The sequence below is a fragment of the Pan paniscus genome, chromosome 4 (genome assembly GCF_029289425.2).
Source record: "Pan paniscus chromosome 4, NHGRI_mPanPan1-v2.0_pri, whole genome shotgun sequence".
Taxonomy (NCBI): domain Eukaryota; kingdom Metazoa; phylum Chordata; class Mammalia; order Primates; family Hominidae; genus Pan; species Pan paniscus.
In genome coordinates, this window is record NC_073253.2 from 56,824,157 (window position 1) to 56,830,156 (window position 6,000).

At 44.0% G+C, this 6,000-nt stretch overlaps 1 pseudogene; it reads right to left on the reverse strand.

The window, feature by feature from the left end:
• The window catches only part of LOC129397879 (RNA ligase 1-like), a 31,580-nt pseudogene extending 26,278 nt beyond the window's left edge, over window positions 1-5,302 (reverse strand).
• Between the last annotated feature and the right edge of the window lie 698 nt (window positions 5,303-6,000).

Sequence of the window (6,000 nt, forward strand, 5' to 3'; positions counted from 1 at the left end):
TTAGCTTAACAACTAACCTCCTGAATTCTTTTTCGGGTAATCTGGATTTCTTCTTGGTTTGGGTCCATTGCTGGTGAGCTAGTATGATTTTTTTGGGGGGTGTTAAACAACCTCTTTTTGTCATATTACCAGAGTTGGTTTTCTGGTTCCTTCTCATTTTGGTAGGTTCTGTCAGAGGGAAGGTCTAGGGCTGAAGGCTGTTGTTCAGATTCTTTTGTCCCATGGGGTGTTCCCTTGATGTAGTACTCTCCCCCTTTTCCTATGTATGTGGCTTCCTGAGAGCTGAGCTGCAGTGATTATTATAACTCTTTTCTGGATCTAGCGACCCAGCAAGTCTACCAGGCTCTGGGCCAGTACTGGAGGCTGTCTGCACAGAGTTCTGTGATGTGAACCGTCTGTGGGTCTCTCAGCTGTGGATATCAGCACCTGTTCTAGTGGAGGTGGCAGAGGGGTGAAATGGACTCTGAGGGTTCTTAGCTTTGATAGTTTAATGCCCTACTTTTATGCTGGTTGCCTCCTGCCAGGAGGTGGCGCTTTCCAGAGAGCATCAGCTGTGGTAGTATGGAGAGGAACAGGCAGTGGGTGGGGCCCTAGAACTCCCAAGAATATATGCCCTTTGTCTTCAGTTACCAGGGTGGGTAGGGAAGGACCATCAGATGGGGCAGGGCTAGGCGTGTCTGAGCTCAGACTCTCCTTGGGCGGGTCTTGCTGTGGCTGCTGTAGGGGATGGGGCTGAGGTTCCCAGGTCAATGGAGTTGTGTACCTAGGAGGATTATGGCTGCCTCTTTTGTGTCATGCACGTTGTCAGAGAAGTTGGGGAAAGCTGGCAGTCACAGGCCTCACCCAGCTCCCACGCAATCCAAAGGGCTGGTCTCACTCCCACTGTGCAACCCTACAACAGCACCTAGTCTGTTTCCAGGCAGTGGGAGAGCAGAGCTAAAAACTTGCCCCAGGCTACCCGCCTCCTAGCTGTGAAAGCAAATATGCCTTTCCTTCTACCCCAGCCTGTGGAGTCTGCACACTGGATTCACACCCTCCCCTGAGTTCTGGCCAGGAGGCTTCTCTATCAGTTCAAATTGTTACAGAGTTCAGCTGGAGATTTCCTTCTCCCTGTGGCCTTGGCCCAGCACCTCTGGCCGCTCTCCTGGAGGACCTCTGTGAGACCAGGCAGAAACAGGTTGCTAGGGGACCCAGGGAGCTCCCAGGGGTTTTCCTGCTGCTTCCTCTACCCCTGTATTTCACTCAGCTCTCTAAATTGACTCAGTTCCAGATAGGGTCAAAATCTTCTCCCATAATCTAGGCCTTCAGTTTCCCCAGTGGGGGTGTTTGGGGTGGACCATCTCCCTTTCCCGCTTCCACAGTTTTGGCACTCACAGTATTTGAGGTGTCTCCCTGGTCCTGCAGGAGCAATCTGCTTCCTTCAGGAGGTCTGTGGGTCCTCTCCTGAGAGGACCTGATTTATTCCTGCAGTTGTTCTGGGGCAAAAATTCACGATGTCAGCTTCCATGTGCTGCCTCTACTTTAAAAAAAGAGAAAAAAATACTATCACCCGATACACAGTCCATACTCAGTTTTCACTGATTATCTCAATGTTATCCTTTGTAGCAACATTATCCCGCCAGAACCAAGATTCTATTTTGTCCCTTTAGTTCCTTTACTCTAGAACACTTACTCAGCCTTTCACTGAAACTAAGACATATTAATTTTTATTAATCAGGAAACATAAGGCCAGGTGCGGTGGCTCACTTCTAATCCCAGCACACTGGGAGGCTGAGGTGGGCAGATCACTTGAGGTCAGGGGTTTGAGACCAGCCTGGCCAACATGGCAAAACCCCGTTTCTACTAAAAACTACAAAAAATTAGCTGGGCATGGTGGCACGTGCCTATAGTCCCAGCTACTCAGGAGGCTGAGGAGGGAGAACCGCTTGAGCCCAGGAGGCAGAGGTTACAGTGAGCCGAGATGGTGCCACTGCACTCCAGCCTGGGCAATAGAGCGAGACTCTGTCTCCATTAAAAAAAGAAAGAAAGAAAGAAAGAAAAACAAATACATAAATACAAGTCATGAGACATATGCTAGGGGGTGAATATTTTAAATATCATTTCATTTTATAACAGGAGGCCTTTGCAATAGTTCATGTGTGAAAAAATGAGAACCATTTTCTTTTCTTTTTTTTCTGAGATGGAGTCTTTCTCTTATCACCCAGGCTAGAGTGCAATAGCATGATCTTGGCTCACCGCAACCTCCGCCTCCTGGGTTCAAGTGATTCTTGTGCCTCAGCCTCCCAAGTAGGTGGGATTACAGGCATGTGCCACAATGCCCAGCTAATTTTTGTGTTTTTAGTAGAGATGAGGTTTCGCCATATTGGCCAGGCTGCTCCTGAACTCCTGACCTCAGGTGATCCACCCACCTCGGCCTCCCAAATTGCTGGGATTACAGGCGTGAGCCACTATGCCTGGCCGAGAACAATTCTTTTTTTTTTTTTTTTTTTTTTTTTTGAGACAGAGTTATGCTCTTGTTGCCCAGGCTGGAGTGCAATGGCGCAATCTCGGCTCAATGCAACCTCCGCCTCCTGGGTTCAAGCGATTCTCCTGCCTCAGCCTCCTGAGTAGCTGGGATTACAGGCAACCTGACCAATTTTTTTTTTTTTTTTTTTGAGACGGAGTCTCACTCTGTCGTCAGGCTGGAGTGCAGTGGCGTGGTCTCGCTGGGCATGTTGGCTCATGCCTGTAATCCCAGCACTTTTAGATAGCCCTTTCCCAGCTTTGGCACTGAAAGTCCACCCAGAAACCCTCTATTTCTGGGCAAAATGGGAGAATTAATTACACTATAATCAGTAGACCATTAGTGACATGAATGTGAGGCCCCTAGAATGGTGAAGTTAGAGAGACAGAGACATCTGTGTAAAGGTGATCATTGAAACTTTGGGAGACATTGTCACAACTCAGGGACAAAAATCCAGGTGAGAACGCCTCAAAGGATTAACTAGAAGCTGAGACCCAAAGCATCTCTTTTTGGGCAAGCAATTTTCCTAGCCTAACGATAATAAAGCAAGGATTAACTTACCTACAATGCCTTTTAAGTTTTGTTTTTGTTTTTGTTTTTTGAGACGGAGTCTAGCTCTGTTGCCCAGGCTGGAGTGCAGTAGCACAATCTTGGATCACTGCAACCTCTGCCTCCCAGGTTCCAGGGAGTCTCCTGCCTCAGCCTCCCAAGTAGCTGAGATTACAGGTGTACACCACCATGTCCGGGTAATTTTTGTATTTTTAGTAGAGATGGGGTTTCACCATGTTGGCCAGGCTGGCCTCGAACTCCTGAACTTAAGTGATCCACCCACCTCAGCCTCCCAAAGTGCTGGGATTACAGGAGTGAGCCACCACCCCCTGCCTTAAATTATTCTTTATACCACTGTGAGCTGTTCATAAACTTACTGTCTTAGGAACAGAAATGAAATAAAATTCCTTATCCATCTAGGTGGTTGCTATCATTCCTTCAATCTGTGATTTCTTTACTAGACTCGTTATTAATTTGAGATATTTAATTTCTTTTTTAGTGTTACTCATTTTTTTTTTTTTCTGAGATGGAGTCCTGCTCTGTCACCCAGGCTGGAGTGCAGTGGCATGATCTCAGCTCATTGCAACCTCTGCCTCCTAGGTTCAAGTGATTCTCCTGCCTCAGCCTCCCGAGTAGCTGGGATTACAGGTGCCTATCACCATGCCTGGCTAATTTTTGTTTTTTTAATAGAGATGGGGTTTCACCATGTTGGCCAGGCTGGTCTCAAACTCCTGACCTCAGGTGATCCACCCACCTTGGCCTCCCAAAGTGCTGGGATTACAGGTGTGAGGCACTGCGCCTGATCTCATTTTTTTTCATTTAATTATTTACAACCACTTTCCACAGCTGCTTGTGATTATTACCTTTCCATTCTGAATTATTTCCCAGTATAGCCTTTTCTGCAATATGCTCCATTTTCTGCATCATGAGTTTCAGCAGAATAGATCTTTAGATAGATAAAATAGGAATAAATTTTAAAGTTTGTTCAGCTATGGATCTTGTAAAAATCATAGGAACTGTACTTTTTCTATATTATTTCCCCAAAATAAGGAATATACTTAGACTCCAGTTGATGTATAGCTTCATTGTATTAATAAGTTACACTCAGTTTTTTTCATCTAATTGTTTGTCCTTGTTTTGTCAAAAATGTTTTAACTTATTAAGTCAAGCATAAGTAATTAGTTTGGCTCAAGGTCTTAATTACAGGTCTTACAGGGATCCGAAGTCATTTTTACTGCACTCCCATCCAGGGCTGTTCCTGCTGTTGCTTCTATACTTAGCTTTCCTGATGACAGCAGATGCTAAACTTGACACATCCATATACAGGCATACCTCAGAGATATTGCGAGTTTGGTCCCAGACTATTGCAATAAAGCCAATATTGCAATAAAGTGAGTAACACAAATTTTCTGGTTTTCCAGTGCATATAAAAGTTATGTTTGCACTATACTGTAGTCTATTAAATGTGTAAATCATTATGTTAAAAAAAACACTTTAATTTAAAAATACGTTGTTACTTAAAAATGATCATCTGAGCCTCCAACAAGTCATAATCTTTTTGCTCATGGAGGGTCTTATCTCAGTGTTGGTGGTTGTTGACTGATAATGTTGGTGGTTGCTGAACGTTGGAATAGCTGTGGTAATTTTTTTTTTTTTTTTTTTTTTTTTTTTTTTTGAGACAGAGTCTCACTCTGTTGCCCAAGCTGGAATACAGCAGTGCAGTCATAGTTTATTACAATCTCAAACTGCTGGCCTCTAATGATCCTCCCTCCTTGGCCTTCAAAATTGCTGGGATTACAAGTGTGAACCACTGTAACCAGCTGCAATTTCTTAAAATAAGACAACAATGAAGTTTGCCACGTTGATTGACTCTTTTGTAAAAGATTTCTCTGTAGCATACAATGCTGTTTGATAGCATTTTACCCACAGTAAATCTTTCAAAATTGGAGTTTGTCCTTTCAAACTCTGCTGCTGCTTTATCAACTACATTTATGTAATATTCTAAATCTTTTGTTGTTGTTTCAACAACGTTCATGGCATCATCACCAGGAGTGGATTTCATCTCAAGAAACCACATTTTTTTTGCTCATTCATAAGAAGCAACTCCTCATCTGTTCAAGTTCTATCATGAGATTACAGTAATTCAGTCACATCTTCAGGATCAATTTCTAGTTCTAATTCTCTTGCTATCTCCAGCACATCTGCAGTTACTTCCTCTGCTGCAGTTTTAAACCTTTCAAAATTATCCATGAGGATTGGAATCAACTCCTTCCGAATGCCTGTTAATGTTGATATTTTGACTTTTCCCTTGAATAATGAAGATTCTTTTTTTATTTTTACTCTTTTTTTAACCTTATTTACACTGAAGGACTAAAATGTTCCTAATGGCATCTAGAGTGGTGAATCCTTTCCAGAAGATTTTCAATTTACTTTGCCCAGATCCATCAGAAGCATCACTCTGTGGCAACTATAGCATTATGAAATGTACTTTATTTATTTTTTTGAGATGGGGTCTCACTCTGTCACCCAAGTTGGAGTGCAGCGGTGCAATCTCAGCTCACTGCAGTCTCCACCTCCCATGCTCAAGTGGTCCTCCTACCTCAGCCTCCCGAGTGTCTGGGACCACAGGTGCATGCCACACTCAGGTAATTTTTTGTATTTTTGGTTGAGATGGGGTTTTACCATGTTGCTCAGGCTGGGAAATGTACTTTTTTTTTTTTTTTTTTTTTGAGATGGAGTCTCGCTCTGTCATCCAGGCTGGATTGCAGTGGCACAATCTTGCCTCTGCCTCCCAGGTTCAAGCAATTCTCCTGCCTCAGCCTCCCGAGTAGCTGGGACTACAGGCATGTGCCACCACGCCCAGCTAATTTTTGTATTTTTAGTTGAGAAGGGGTTTCACCATATTGGCCAGGCTGGTCTAGAACTCCTGACCTTGTGATCCACCCACC